Source organism: Anser brachyrhynchus, assembly GCF_964034855.1.
Source record: "Anser brachyrhynchus genome assembly, chromosome: 1".
NCBI classification, from domain to species: Eukaryota; Metazoa; Chordata; class Aves; order Anseriformes; family Anatidae; genus Anser; species Anser brachyrhynchus.
The window spans coordinates 83,444,428-83,461,563 of NC_137694.1; the positions used below are offsets into that span (position 1 = coordinate 83,444,428).

At 37.0% G+C, this 17,136-nt stretch overlaps 1 protein-coding gene across 3 annotated transcripts in view; it reads right to left on the minus strand.

Moving 5' to 3' along the window:
• LOC308193475 (uncharacterized protein) overlaps positions 1-2,599 on the minus strand; it is a 106,515-nt gene extending 103,916 nt beyond the window's left edge. For 2 of the 3 annotated variants that reach the window (XR_013949664.1, XR_013949665.1), the window contains exon 1: positions 2,468-2,599. The gene's annotated coding sequence lies outside the window, so the exon portion shown is untranslated. Of the gene's footprint in view, positions 1-83; positions 1,881-2,467 lie in introns of those variants that run through there. The other variant, XM_080588234.1, reaches the window with a different exon arrangement.
• Between the last annotated feature and the right edge of the window lie 14,537 nt (positions 2,600-17,136).

Below are 17,136 nucleotides of genomic sequence, written 5' to 3' on the forward strand. Positions count from 1 at the left end.
TGATGTCTCAGCTGCAACAGGATGGCTAATACAAATATCCAGAAGCTCAACTTTAACCATATTAAATGTTTTAAGTACCGTACATGTTTTCCTCAGCCGTGTATCACACGCAGTGTACTGAACTGAACTGATTTCCTTTTACAGTCTGAAGTCCCGTTTTCTAACTTGAGTTCTCTGTCAATTTTCTTCTTTGTTGTCATATCTTCCCTGTGGTAAAGAGGGTTTCAACCTTTTTAAAAGAGAGTGAGATGCTAGTTGCTTTCATAAATAGAAACACTTCACTGTTCTTTGCATTTCTGTAACATGCTGGACTTTCTTTTATCAGACTATCTCCATATGAAAACACATTATTTGTCAACCCTGATGCAGACTGTTCTTCTGTTTATGTAAAATGCGTAGCTACTTCACTAATGCATTTTAACCCACATTCTACATTCTTTGGCCATCATTCTCTGGTTTGTAAACTTAAAAAAATAATAATAATAATAATAATAAAAAATCTCTTCAGATCTATTTCCCTGCTGTCATATTTTCCTTTAGATATCTTCTGAGGAAAGCTTCTTTCTCTGAATTGAAAAATGTCATAGTATGCTTTGTACCGTCTAATTTTTCATCTTATTAATATCAATAATATAATGCATTTGAACACCACAATATTTTCATAAGATTCATTGGGGGTCTATCTTTTTCCAGCACTACTGTAATGTTCAGATAATGAAACGTAGGGACTGAAATAGATACCCTGCTGACCACCTGAACCCAGAAAGATTAAAATGTATGATTCAAAGCTGTTTGACAGATATGCTTTCTGGAAGAAAGATTCCTGTAGTGCTCTGTCATTAACATCTAGACACTTCATACTGAAAAACTCTTAGGCAAGTAGAAATTCAGTTGCCTCACGTAGCCAAAAACACGTTTAGACAAAATGCTAGGTACAGGAACAATGGTCATTCAGCTGCATTTATACTATCATTTAGGTTACTTGAAGAAATATTATTTTTCTTCTTTAAAGAATTAACTTTAAAGTGGCTCAGAAATGAACAAGTAACTGAAGCAAGATATCTTTGGTATTTCAACTAAAGGAGGCAGAAAATGGCACCAATAAACATCAAAGAGAGCAAAAGCAACATGCTGATAATAAAGCCTTGTCTGACATTTTAGCCTTCAGAAATTAGCTACCAATGAAAAGGTGTAATTAGTGAATTGGAATATATGCAGAAGTAAGATCAACTGTAAAGTATATAGATTATCAGAAACTTAAAAAAAAAAAAATAATGCCAGTGATGGAAAGGAGACTGCAGGGGATTTTCAAGATTTCAAAATGCAATTTTGGTGAAAGCTATTAAGTATCTAGAAAACGTGAAAGATTCAACAACACTTGTTTTCATCCGAATTGTCTTTGATAAAGTATGTAGTCAAAAAACTTAAATGCAGAAAATTTTGTGCACATCTAGTTACACTGAAATAATTATAGTCAACGACTATAGAGGTACCTTGGCTTTGACTTATTCTGGACTGCTAGAAGTTAAAGACTATGGCTGGTTCATAGCCTGGGTACTTTCTACAGACTGCCAAAAGAAATCCACAGTCTGAACTGATGAAAAATCTTAGTTTAGTCGAGTGGCTTATTGACTTCAGTGAGGCTGAGGCTTCACTGACTTTTCAAAATAAAATTTACAGCTGGCTGACGAAGAGCTTGAACTACTTTAAAGGATATATTTAATTATCAAATTCAATAACATCCATAAAATGTTATTCTGTTCCAATGTGGCTGTTCTTTGTTAAATTAAATACATTCTGTAGCTCTCTTCCTTCTCAAATGAAGCCCACATTGTGATTGTAAAGTGTAATTTTTCTGGCTTACTTCATTAAAGTTACATCCAGATGTATTGCACAAACTCTCCACTGAGGATCATTTATTATACCTGGAAGCCCTGAGACTTTGCTTCTGTATAGAATACTGCTGCCAAGTCAGAGTCACCTGCACTTCAGAGGAACATAAAGAGGTAAAAATCAAATTTTGTTTGACACCTTGATTGTGCCTTGAGGCTACAAATCTGATAGTTTTTGATTAGTGAAAAGCATTGTGGTTGTGAGAACAGGTGAAATATGACAATTCAAAATGTTGCTAAAATTTAGTAAGGAATAAATAGACCTCAATGACTTTGACAGGTGCTTCTAAGAGATAACCACAACAGCTTCAGTCTCAAAGGCTTTTTAGCCATAACTGAAACTTTCAGTAATCCATAGGCATTGTGACAAATTGCCAGTTCTGCACTACTTTTAAGGAGACTACAGTGCAAGAATGACCCACCTTGTTCATTCCCCAGGCTACTGGGAGACTTCTTTGGTGTCTGCAAAGTTTGATGAGTTGCTATTTATCTTGCTGTGAAATGTAGTTTTCTCACATATCAAATCATCTTACAAGGTGTTAAGATTTCCCATTCCCATATATCAAAACACTTACCACAAAACAGATGCACCAAAGATGAATCAAGTTTGAATGCATACTTGAGCTACCAGGTTTCAGTTTCAACAGAACTGCACAGGCATTCCAAACAACACGATACAGCTGAGCTGGTCAAGGAACAGCAGCCTGCTGTCCTGTTGTAAGAACAGCTTGGGTGAAGTAATTAGTTTACTTCACTCTCCTAAATTCTGAAGCTATACAGTATTTTGCTCTGGCCAATCAAAAGGAGGGGATCTCAAAATTCACTCTATTTATAATAGCTGTTTTGGCCCCAGGAGTTTTTCTGTCGTATGGTATGACTGCAGAACAGAAGTGCTCTGCCTGTAGGATAGTTTTAACTGTTTCTGTGTCCTACATAGAATAGGAACTCTACTATATGTGGATCCTCCAAAGGAACACTGTGCTAAAATACAATCTTTCATCAGGATGGGGAGGAAATGGAAAAGAAGCAGAACAAAAATACGCAGTTTGATAGGTTTCCAAGACAAAAGTATCATAAAATCATAGAATGGTTTGGGCTGGAAGGGACCTTTAAAGATCATCTAGTCCAACCCCCAAAAACATGTTTATGAAATGAGATGAAACAAAACTAGAAACAACATCCAAGTTTAGTACCGCCATCTAATATTCTCATTTCTTCTGTAATGATTCATCTTAAAGGAGACAAAAGACTTTGATTTACTATAACTAAACTCTGTTTGAAGAATTTGTCCTGTTAATCTTCATAACCTCTTAACAGTCCAGAATGATCATTATATTAGTATGTCATTACTGGAATTAATACTTTCCATGGTGAGTCCTCCAGGAATTTTAGCGAAAAATGTTTGCATAGGAAAGATCATGAATTAAAGAACTTGCTTTTCACTAATAAATTTGCTAGGAATGTCTTTCTTCCTAGCGTAATGAGCAGTCACGAGCTTTTATCATTATGAGAATAAAGAGAACTAATCTGACAGTTCTGCCTTCAGTCTCCTTGTCACTTGTTCAATATCAAAATAGCTCCTGTGAGTTCACTGAGACTGGTCCTCCTTGTACCAGGTTTTGAAAATAATCATATCAAAATTCTTTTATTTCAACAATGTCCTCATTTTTCTTGGACATTTTTTGAAATTCTGAAGCAACTATAAATGGGACTACCCCAGTTTTATGTGTGCTCCTTTGAAATAAAATCCTAAGCCGTGTGGTGTGCAAACTCCCTTGACAGCTTGATGAGAAGGGCTGAAGCTTAGGTCTGCTATTTTCAGGATGTTCTTCTAACTCTTTTAAGCCTTTTCATTAGGGCTAAGCAATCCTTTTATCAGCATCTTCTATTCTTCTATAGAAGTCAATACATTCCTCACCAGAGGGCCTGGTTGAGGACAGAAATATTAGGTATTGCCAGCCTCCATAGTTTCACTGCTTAATGCTAACCATGTATGTACCAACACAGAAGAGGTACAGCAGCCAATGCTGCATCCTAAACAATTCAAGTGTAAGGATAGAGACAGGAAACTTTCCAAAATGTGTTTTTGTTCACACCTGGATACAAAAACACATTAATCAAAGTCATGCTTGATTAATAGGTAGCATGTGGGGTACTATTGATACTACTTAAATCTTAACACAGCTGGATATTAGTACTGATGCAGTTAATTTTAACATAAAGTAAAAAGACTTACCAGTGAAATTTATATGTAAAAAAGCCATGTAGAGATACAGAGAGCAGTCCCTGTACTCAAAAGATCACAGGGATGCATCTGTACCTGTCCATGTCGTGGGGGCTCCCAAAGGAATCTTTGTGTGATTTCCTTGTGCATCCATGAAGATGCTGTGTCAAACTTGCTCCACTTTAAAAGAAGACATGCATTTTTGCAGGTAAATCTTTAGTCTGTCTTTTCTAAACAAATTTTACCAGGCGTCTAAGGCAAGCATACAGTATCGATGAAATTAGAAGAAAACCCACAATTTATATAGTATTCGTGGTAGCTGCTTACAATTATTTTAAGTCTAACATAACTTGAGAACTATGTTCTTTCCATTACTTTATGAGAGAACTCTCAAACAAAGCAGAGCTGATGAAATTTCTTGTCTACAATCATTTCAGATAAATCAAATAAATTACATGACCAAAAGGTTACACAAATTATTTAAACATCTGAGTGAAATCTTATGGGACCCATAAACATTTCTCAATGATGAAACATAACAATAAGAGTTTTCTTTGTGGAGGTTATGCTGAGGTTCCCTTGGATTCTTTATATATAAAACCATAAAAACTGATTCCTGGGATATATATATCAAATGAGGTTCCCTCCACCCCTTACTAGTAGCTAATATTTCACTAAAATCTAATAGTATTACAGCTATAAACAATGCAATATCCTGTTTACAGGAAAACGTTGAATGCTCACTGAAACAGTAAAAAAAAATAGTATCTAGATATTTTACATAGAAAAAAGGAAGGAAAAGGAGAAGTAATGCAATATGAACTACATATTATAATTCATTAAAGCAATGCCTGCCTATTTTTCAGTGCTTGAGTATTGTGCAGCACAACAGGATTCCCAAACACTAAATTCAATAATTGCAAGTTAAGTTGCGCAGAACAGTTCATTAAAATTTTTATTCTCACTTTACAAAGATCCCACTCCCCTGTTTTCATTGTTCTTTGATTGTCTGGTCTTCAACAGTTAAAATGCAGCCTGAGTAGCAGATCACTCACCAGCAGCACAAGCAAGGGGCAAAACCGTTGGAGGTGAGCATGTGAGTCCAGGAGCAGGGGATGCAGACAGCAGAACACGCAGCCCTGCCAGGAAGAAACAGACCAAAGTTTCTCCATCAGCAGGGGTGGCTGAGGAGGTTCCCATCTGTCCTTACAAGCCACAGCACCTTCTCACACTCCCTGTCCAAAGCTCCCAAGCATGGCACTGCTTGTAACTGTAGCCACAGCTTACCTGGTAAGGACAATATAACTTCCATTAAGCATGGTGCAATGAATAAATAGCTTTTTACCATATTTCCCTTTCTACCAGGTTAACTAGTTTTCTACTTATGAAGGAAAATTAATTACAATAATACACTAAATACCTAAACATTGCACTTGTATGTACAGTAGGTATATGTAGAAATGCTATTGATATATATAAATTATTACTTTATAAAATCTAGGCTTGCATTTTTGAAAAATTAAATTACAAGGTTTCTTACAGGAAGTTCATGTATTTTAAGATATTTTAAGATATTTATAAAATTATTTTGTGGTGTTTGTATGGAGTGATGAAACGTGTACCTGCAGCCGCTATCAGAATATTGGTCCAGAGATTTTTATTCCCGATCAGAAAATTGGTCACTTCCCTAGGAAAACATTACTACATATTTCAATTATTTCGATTATTTATAGATTCAGAGTATCAAGAATGAACAGCACCTCCCTCCCTCCCTCCCCCCCCAGGAAAAACAAAACAAAACAAAGAACAACAACAAGAAAAGAAAAAAGGAGAAAAGAAAGATCTATAGTATCAACAATGCTCTAGACGTTTTCCTGTTGTCTTGGACATAAATTGCAAATAAAAAATAATGCTATGCCATTCTGTCACAAAATTATAGATTTAAAACTACTAAATTTCAAGCCCTAGTAAATGAAACTTTTTTTTTTTTTGTCATCCCTCAGGACCACAATGTTATTACATAAAGGAAACAGAGGAATAAGACTTGTTTCTACAAGTAATTCTCAAAAAAATATTTATGTATTTTATAAAAAGCAGATCACCTAGGGGTTGTTTTTCTCTGGATTGTGTTGTTAAATTTAGTCACTCTAAAAATATGTTTTCAATATTCCTGCTTTGAATAGACCTGCAACATTTCAGAGAAAAGCAGAAAAAGTCTGAATGATGGCTGTTTTCTATCATCCTGCTGATTTTTTCCTACTTTCACTGTTGCACTTACACATCTGTACAAAGGAATTTCATCAATGTAATTGCTGAAAACAAAAACAACAACAACAACACCAAAAACTAAGCAATGGTTTTTGAATTAAGGCAAGCTAAATAATCTTTTGTGGAGGAAAGACGACCCTTTTTCAGAAGGGTAAAATGTATCAGGAACTATATTCTTATTAAATCCTTTAGGGTAGCATATGCAAAGGGAATTTATCAACTGAATGTATACAGTAAAATTGTGCGATCATAACTTTTACAAAATATGTTTATCATCACATTAGGATGTACACCTTGAATTCTCCTTCAAACAAGTAATTTGCTGTCTAGCTAATTTTTTTTTTTTTGACAGAACATTAAACAGAGAAACCATAAGGAAAACACCTAGTATTTCAAATATACAGGGTTTTTTAGTTCAAATCTAGAAATACGAACCTGCAGCTCTACTGCTGCTTGTGAAGAAGAGCCCTTCAGCTTATAATTCTACTGCTCTGATCCTTCATGAAACTCATTTTTTTCGGAACTGATGAATTGGCATTCCTGGGACAATCAATAGGGGTTCACAGAATCACAGAATGATTGAGGTTGAAAGGGACCTCTGGAGATCATCTAATCCAATCCTGCTGCTCAGGCAGGGCCACCTACAGCATGTTGCACAGGATCACATCCAGATGGGTTTTGAATATCTCCAGAAAAAGAAAGTCCACAATCTTACTGGGCAACCTGTTCCAGTGTTTTGTCACCCTCACTGCAAAGAAGTTCCTCCTCATATTCAGATAGAACTTTCTGTGTTTGAGCTTGTAGCCATTGTTTCTCATCCTATCACTGGGCACCACTGAAAGTCTTCTGGACCCATCGTCTTGATACCCAAAAGATATTTATACACATTGATAAGATCCCCTCTCAGCCTTCGTCCTCCAGGCTAAACAGGTCCAGCTCTCTCAGCCTTTCACCATAAAATATGCTCCAGTCCTCCGCAGACTCACTCCAGTAGCTCCATGTCTCTCTAGTACTGGGCAGTCCAGAACTGGACACAGTACTCCATGTATGGCCTGGAAGAAAAGAAAAAATACATACACAAAACCAACCAACCACCACTACCACCAACAAAAACACAAGATCATATTTTGATGAAGATACTCAACAAAAATTCCATCTGTTTATTGCAAACCTTGGTTCTAGCCAATTATTTTACTTCACAGTTGTTTGATAGTAAACGGAGCTACTGGAGCTGTAACCAACCTTAAGCTAAGCACACCTGTGAATTTCCATGTTACTTATTAAGAGGTTTGTATAGCTAAAACAGAATCAGGTGAGCTATCATCTATGTTTTCCACTAGTCAGTAGAAATCCAAGATTTCCATACAGATTTGTCTTTTTTCCCCTATTTCTTTCTTGGGAGGTAGTCACTCAGCCTTTTCCCATTCTGTCTTTGCCTTTTCAGCTGTGATAATTTTCCTGTCACTGCTACTCTTTGGAAACAATACTGAGACAAACTGCTCTACTCACTGATATTTGATGAACAAACATGGAAATATATACACACACACATATATATATATTCCTTTTTACCAAGCTGACTACTTTATAACAGCTAGGGGCAATCTCTGAAAAGTTCAGCTCCATCTGCCAATCTCACCGTATTTTTCCTTAGGGGTATTCATCAGTTGAAAGGCAGCATGTAATTACTGATAAATTTCTATAGCTCACATTCTCAAATACAATGAATGTGTATTAATTAACAACTTTGTCAAACTAATCTCTCATAATGCCTAGAATATATGTATTTTACTCAAAAGAGAATTTCTGTTTATCAGTTATGACAAAACATTATTAGTGAATACTGAAAATATGTACAATAACGTACAAGAATGAGAAAGAAATAATACAGTGGCTTTACTGAACAGGTATGAAAGAGCCACAATCAGAAAATCCTTCAAAAGCACACCTTTTATGGATACGTATTCTATGGTAAATGTATGCTTCCATGATTAAGAAAGTAGCTTGGAAAAATTAATTTGGGGGGCCACCAGTACAGTCAAAGACATTTTTGAATAATGTTTGCTTCTTATCGTCAAAATATTTATGATCATGTACCTTCTAAGCTAGCTGACCCTGAGTGAAAGTACAGTGGGTCAGTTGCTTGGTATTCAGTAGCTTGGTGTACAACAGAAAGTGTTACAGTAGTCTGCCAAATAAGGGAAAGCTACAGCTCCAGTTTTGCAAGAAAATTTTTTTTCCACACATACTCATCACAAGGCAATGATACTGACTTTCTCTTAGAATCAAGAACTCTCCTAGAGCAGCATAAAATGAAACTGGTTCAAGATACAATTTGTCCTGCGGTTCACTTGGTTGCTTGATGAAACAGACAACTCCAGACAACCCTGTGGCACATTGAATTCTGCCTGTACATACACTCAAACCCTTATAGTTATTTAGCTACAGGCAAATTATATATATGTTGGTAAATTTTGAATATAGTTTAAAAGTGAGACCTGACATTCATCTGATGTGAATAACCAGCACTGAGCCCAACATCATTTTACCTAGTAGGACTGAATGAGCAGTACAGAACGGAACCAACATCCTAGGCATCTGAAAGCTTTACCTTTAAATAGTAAAAATAAATAGTGACAAGTTTGAGAGGTATCACAAAGGAAAAAGGAAGATGAACATCTCCACACATCTCCTGAAGTCAAATAGAGCTGTTGTCACTCTGTATCCAATGCTTATGTTGTCTTTGAACCCATCCTGTGCCTAACCCTGCACTAGTCCTACCATTCATGGCAATAATGTTCCAGAGTGGATAGATGGCAGTTTTGTGTTAGTGTCCTAACGCACACACCTTTGTATGTAGATAGAGAGAGCATACAACAGAATTAAATAATTTTTTACATTGGAAGGGACATCTTAAGATCACCTATTTCACCCTTCTGCCCAAGCAAGGTCAGATAGACCAGGTTGTCCAGGACCACGTCCTGCTGGGTTTTGAATGTCTCCAAAGATGGAGACTCCATCTTAGACTCTGTCTAACCCATTCCGGTGTTACTTTCCAGACTAGTGACTTTCCTCAAACTGTACTGTTTGATGCTGGTCACAGCCCTCTAAGCCTGGCCATTCATATCATTCTCAATCCACTTACTATCCACTTATCTAACCCATACTTTTCCAGCTTGTTCATGACAATGTTATGTGAGACCGTGTCATAAGACTTACTAAACATAAACAACATCAGTTGCTCTCCCCTCGTCCACCAAAATGGTAACCTCATTTTATAAGGTTGTCACGCTGGTTAAGCATGATTTTCACTTCATAAACCCATGCTGCACATTCCTCATCAAATTCTTGTCCTTTGTGACTGGAAATGCTTTCCAGGAGGATTTTCTTCACTATATTCGCAATGGACTGGGGTGAGGCTGATTGACCTGTAGCTCCCCAGAGCTTCCTTCTTGCCCTTCTTGAAGATAGGCATTTGCCTTCTTTCAGTCTCCAGGGACCTCTCTCACATGTAATGACTTTTCAAAAATAATTGAGAGGTGCCTCACAGTGACATCAGCTACGTCCCTCAGCCCTCAAGTGTACAACCCATTAGACCCTATGTACTTATGTTATACCCAGTTTGATTCAGTGCTCCACTGAGGCTAAGTCTTCCTTGCTCCAGACTATCCTTCTGGTCTAAGTAGCCTTGGAACTCCTGAAGGCTGGTTTTACCAGCAAAGACTTAGGCAAAGAAGGCATCGAGTACCTTGGCCTTTTCCATGTCACTTGTTGCTAAGACCCCTGCCCTACTCAGCAGGAGACTCACATTTTCCCCAGTCTTTCATTTGCTGTTTTGTACTCATAGAATCCCTTTCTTGTTGCCCTTACCAGATTTAACTCCTGTTTAGCCTTGGATCTTCTAATCTTATCCTTGCAATGTTGCAGAGCTACTCTGCAATCCTCCTGCTTCCATCTCTTATGTACTTCCTTTCTATGTCTGTATTTAATTAGAAGCAACTTGATCATCCATTCAGACCTCCTGTCTCTTTGCTTGATTTTCCCTACTTTTCAGGAAGGAAATTTTCCTGAGTTTCAGTATAGGCAAGACAGCAGTTTTCAAGTCAATACCAGGATAAGTAAGCATATGGCCATTCCAGCTAATGTGGTTAGTTCTGCAAGCTGGTGTTTCTCCACAGCACTGCAAAGCTGCAAGATTGCCTTACAAAGGTGAGGTCTGTTTTAAAAGTGCCAGAATAGGCAGACTCCTTGCCTAGGTACACCTCTACTAGCAATGGCATTGTTTAAGCCAGCAGAATGAAATCTTTTCTTTCCAGGCAAGAAAAATAAAACAGTAAAGCCACACAAGTAGGCATACTACTAAACACATTTACTCCAACAAGTCAATCTTGACTCCCAGGACAAGTAATGTAGAGCTATTATATTTGTGTTACTTCTTGTGCTCTTGTAAAACAGACAGGTCTCATTCATGTAACACAGCAATCAGTTTGGGGTATTTGCTGGGTCCTGTGCATAATTAACTTTTTTTTTTTTTTTAAGATAAGAAATGCAGTGTATTTTCATGAGAAAACATTACATATTTGAGTGTAATTGTGCTAGGATATTACTGGAAAACTCTGAAGAAAAGACGGGGCCAAACCTGATGTAGTCTCATCCATATTATCTAGTAAAGAACCAGTCACAGAGAGGGATGTAACCCACCACCAGAACCACCCTGAAATTTGTCTAAGAGAGAACCTTCAAGTTTCCTTCAGGAAAAGTCCTGTAGTGAACTAGTGCCTGTAGAGTGGACAACTGGGCTCCAGAACAAGGAGTGATTCTGGAAGCTATGGTATTTTACCATTTTACCTGTGCATCCAAAGAAAGGGTTCCTGCTAATGCACCAGCAATCATCTCTCTTTGCAAGAAGTGTTTCTGTAAGGCCTACTGATCTATGTGTGAGCTTTCTGCTTCCTGAGCATTTGTTACCCTCTCTATGTGCTTGCACAAGATGCCAGGAGCTTCGGTGCCAGAACAAGTATCTTGCTTGCTCTTCTGTCACTTTGGCTTTGCATTCACACTATTGACTAAAATAGCTGTGCTAGCAGAATCCAGGGTAAATCTGTGCTTAGTTTCTGGAAACAAAGGAAAAGCACTTAAGGGAAGAGAATGCTTGAATAAGTTTGTAATATAAAAGACAGGATAACATTCAGACCTCTATTGTTCGGATGTTGTTACCTGGCTCAACATCTGAATTCTTACAATTCTGTTTAGGTTCAAAATCCCACACTTTATCATTTTGATCATTGAGTGCAGTAGCCTAGGGTTGAAATTTCCAAGAGACTATAAGGAAGTTTATATTTCAGTGGGATTTGAGCACCTGATTCTCCCATGATACCTTGATAATCCCAGCACACAAAGTAAGATTTTTGTCTGAAAATTATTTAAGGAAAAAAAAAAGTTAAGATTCAAACACTGGAAGTCAGTCCACTGAGACTGAGAAACTCATTGCATAATGTTAGATTCTTTTCTAAGACTAGTGATTGCATCACCAAAGACAAGAACATACAAGACCAAACTGGTTTTACGAAAGCCAGAATCCCACTGGTCATAAGGGGAGATCATATTAAACAAACAGACAGAAAAGTCCACTTTAAGAAATTTCTCCCCAGGCTGAAATACAGGATCATCTTTGGGAAAAAAAAAAATAAATAAATAAATGATAATATTGCAGATGGCAAGGCTCCTGCTAAAGAAAATCCAGTTATAGCAGAGGAGAAAAGCATATGTTTCAGATATGTACTATAAATAGACTAGGTACTCTTATGGGATGTATCAGCATACAGAAGAACAGCAATAGAAAAGGCCAGAATAAACGTACATTTTCTTTTTTTTTTTCAGTTCCATCAGTTTCCTGCTTACATTTAGCAGCATTATAGTTTTTTGCCCCTCATATGTTTTAAAATCTAGCATTTGATTCAAAATAAAGCTAATTTGCATTGGCATAGTGACTTAACTCACTGGTGTATTATTACTGTGTAAGCAGGTGTACCAGCAACTGCAAATAAATGCTTGCTGATGGAATCCCAACAGGGTTTCTGATGAGTTTTCATTTTGTTGAACCTTACCCAGGAAATTATTGTGTAAAAAGCTTTCCTCTTACTTCCTTGCCTGAAACATTATTTAACTACACCTGGCCAAATTCACAGAAATTATAGTAACTATTCATAGAGAACATACCAAAAATCCCATCAGCCTTTTTAAATCATTGTCTCAAAACCTGCATATGAACAGTGAAAAAATCCCCCTCAGATTAGTATGCACAATGAGACTTCTGATCCAAATGCTGTTCGCTGTATAACCTACATAGAGAAAGATGAAAGCTTTAAGGTGGAATCTAGGTGACACATCACTGAAATATTACAAGTGAAAATATTTTACAGTAAGACATCATTCAGAGCAAAAATATTTGCTATTATGATGCTTTTGGCAACACATTTGATCATGTAATTAGAGTTGATTTTCGCTTTAATTATTCGGGCTGACAGCATCTCCAACTATTTTGCCATTTGGGGAATAAATGGCATGTTCAAGTCAATTAGGAATATCCAAGAAACGTTGCAATGGGCTCTTCATGTCCCACATTCTACAGTCTCCTATGAAGGAATTATTTAGGTCAATCTTTCTTACCTACAGTAAAGAGCAGGAGAAAAGTTTTCAGTAAAAGGCTGAAGAAAAGCTATTGATGCTTTTATATATATCCACAAAAGTAACTGCCAAAAGCACATACACAATCCACATCTAATACTATATAATGCTTTGCAAGTAATCTTCAAACACTGCCAGGGTGTTGATTTGAAAGTCAGCAAACAAGATTAAAATAAATGTTTTCCTTTGCAAGTGGGTGTTTAAAAAAATAAAATCCAATAGATTACCATGAGTGTTTATGAGTTCTCTTAACCGAAAATGATGAGAATTTATATACAACATAGAAAAGTTGATAAAGTACCTAAAATTTGCTATGGAAGGTTCTATTAGAGGCAACTGGGCCATTATTTACAAAGAATACTGACTTACTTCCCCTCCCCCTCCCCCCAAAAAAGAAAAAAAAAAAAAGACTATACACTGTAAAGTTTTTTTTTGTTTGGTTGTTTTTTCCCAGCTTAAAACTGAGTTTGCCTTCCTGCTTAATTCCAAAAGGATATACTACTACATGAGTTTTACTCACCTGTGATGTGAAAGTCACTGGACAGAATTCCTGCAGCAACAGGAAACACAGGTATAGTGCTTCTCAGCCACCTGGCGATCACAGTGAAATGCCTGTCAGTAGCTAGAAGAACCAGCATCTTGGCACGATTCACAACGTTATCATTTCAGGTTCCTTTCAGTTATATGTACCACATTATATAAAAATATAAAATATCCTTCATGTGAAGAGTCTTCACCTCACAGTTTAGCCTTTAGTGCTCACAACTTTTGACACTGTGGAGAGACTTACCAACCTGATCTTGCCCTGTTGAGAAACAGCTACTTGGAGGGACTCTCTACCTAAGTCAGAGTGGAGACAGGTAGTAACACAGGTGTCAGGATGTTTCTGGATGTGACTTCCAAATGCTTTTCAGCTGTTGAAACATTCCTGCATAGCCATAGCAAGAGAAGGAGGATAGTGCATAATTACTTGAATATGCACACTCTAACCTGACTTCTTTGGAAGTCTTAAATGCTTTGAGGAGGTTTCTATGTATACAAAATAAATAAATAAATAAATAACAATTTACTTTAGGAAAGTAAATCTCTCAAATCTTTTAGTTGTTTAGCTCATTATTAATTTGTCATTTTTTTCAGGCAAAAAAAAGAACATGTGAAATGGGATATAGAGTACAAAATGTGTCTGGGAAGTCATTATGTGTGTAAGCTTAGTAATGAGTGGGAATACAATACCTTTTCTAGGGTTTGGACTTTTTTGTTTGTTTGTTTGTTTGGCTTTGGCATCACAGTGCCACTACTCATTTTGGAGATGCTGAGGTAGTTGTAGTCATATTGGTGCTTTGGAAGAGCCTCTCCCTTTCTTGGAAGTCAGCTAACAACACCCTGCTGAATAGCAGGCTCTCATCTGTAAAAAGTGGTTCCTTCTCTTTCTCAGCACCTGTTGAACACAGCACTCAGCTACATACACTGCCTCCTGCAGGGAGTAAGGATTCCTTTTCCCGTGGAAGAACAAGCTCCTATTGCCTTCTGGCTGCTGACTTGGCTCTGTGGGAAGTTAGCTCCCAGCTCTGTGCTCCCATTTGCCTGCAACCAGAGCAGTAGGAGGAGCTTCCACCCCTTCTGCAAGCATAATTTCCATCTATTTAAAGAGCTGTGATTCACAGGCCATGAAAACTCCAAATTTAGCAAAGCAAACTTTAGAAAAGCAGGCGTCCCGCCCCTTCATACCACTTGTCCTCAGATCTCACAAGAAACCTGAGTCTGACCAAAGGCATAAACTCACCAACTCACCAGGAGCAAGGTGAAGACTGCAAAAATGTCTGATTAAGAAAAAACATTTAAAAAATTCATTTAGGAGCAAAATGAGAAAGCAAGCATGCAAGCAATACAGTTCATTTAAGTAGAAACATGTAAACAATATTTTTATCAGGTCATCCTGGAGAAGAGATGATTGCTACTTTGACAAAAATGCATTATTTTAATACCAAAAATGCATTTTATTTTTTATTTTTTACCAAGATCTGCATGATAGACGGATTAATTGATTCTTTGTATTTCTGAGCTTGCTAAGGTCAGCAAGCATTCCTAACAATTTCTAGTTCCTCATCATGACAACCATTATGTTCACCTCTCAGATGTCTAAATGTATTCCACGTATAATGGAAACGTTATGTAAAGTGCAGCATGACAGGAATACTTAGAATTGTTCAAAGCTGCACTATGGAAACGAACCTGATTTGTGCTAGCCATCCAATATGGGATTTGCATGTTTTGGTTTTCTACAGGCACACTGAGAAATTCAGCTACATAAGGGCTTAGACATTGCAGGTTGGCTAGTGTTACATCCCTTGTGGCTTTACTATAAGCAGAAAAACAAACACAAACAAAAATAATCTATACAGGAAGAACAGGCATGCTGACCGAGATTGTTTGACATTAGAAAAGCATAGTTCCAGCTGCCTACTCTTTGTTACGATGTCTACAGTAAATCTGGCATAATGTTCACACAAGAAACAAAGAACTACTGCAGAGGACTCTTAAATAGGAGAAATAGATTTTGAAAGGTGTCAATTTAAGTAATTTAACTACAGCAAATGAAAAATAAAACAATTCTCTAAAATCTGAACCTTTCCATTAGAGAAAACAGCTGTGAGAAAAATTAGCTGTTCTTTGAAGAAGAGAAAAATAAGGCAGCGTGTGATACAGGCAAGAAACTGGAAGAAAGTGCCTGCATTCATAAAATATAGTGTGTTTGGCTTATCTGTATAGCACAATGTCAATAAATAAAATAAAATAAATCTACTGTTCCTGTGTCTGAACTTGTCAAGAGATCTGTGACATGGTCTCCAGCATAGCAAAATGGCCTGTGCTCACAGAAACAAGTACAGCTCACTGGTTCATTGATGTTACCTTCAGTGCCTTTCAGTAACTACGTCACAGGTCTCATGCAGCCTGGGAAGGTTAGTGAGTAGCCATTTAACAGAAGAGCAAATTGCACCAGCCAGAGAGGCCCTGCAGGTAGGAGAGTGGGTAACACACATTTTGGTACTTGAAGGATTTGTAATTCGAAAGGTGTTCCAAAAAAATTCTTGTCCAAGTTGAGAAGAAGAAATCGAATTTTCCTTTGGATTTACCAAATGTCCAGCATCAAAAGTCCAGTCTGAAAAACTCAGCGTGAAGAACAATTTGAACACAAAATGAAATATCTGCAACACAATTTTCACAAACAGGTCTGAGAAAGACCTGCAGCATTGTTCACACTCCAAATTCACTATAGATATACTAATAGTACAGTATTTGTAGACTATAATATAATCACACTATAGATTAACAAGTAGTGCTGTAGGAAGACGCGGAAACATTTCTTTCTGGCTTTGTATTGATTTGCATCATCTCCCTAATATCTGCCAAACATCTTAATTTTTCTCTCACACAAACATAGCTTTTAATAAAAGGTTCCTTATAAGAAAGAATTAGATAGAGATATTAAACATATGCTGCTTTAAAAGCAACTAGATCATTGTTTCCTCCATATTGTAACAAATAAAGATCTTTTTTTTGAAATATATCTCAGGAAGAAATTTATGAATAACAGCTGGAGGCCAGAGCTGGCATAATATAAGGTGAGGAGGAAAAAAATCAATTTTTTTTTTTTTTTTGTTATTATTCTGGAATTCAGATCTCTCCCTAGTGTTCCTCACCAGAGCATCTGAAACAAATCCAAGTGCAGATTGAAGAGGTTGTGGACTGAGTAGATTAAATGAATGTCAAAAAATTGTCACGTTCATATGACATTCATCCAGCATTTTACCATGACTCAAAAATAAAATAACTTGCTAGTACTTGTGGTGTATAACTTCTCTGCTTTCACATGTGATGGCTGGGAGGTAGTCAAAGATTTAAAAATTATGCAGAGGTTTTGGGGATCTGACATCCATGGAACTACAGATTGATAAATGTACCAGGAAAATAACTAAAAGCATTAGCAAGGAACTGCTGGACTGCTGCAGAAACAGGAATGGAAAAATCAGCCTACACATTGAAGGGTACATCTGGACTCACAGA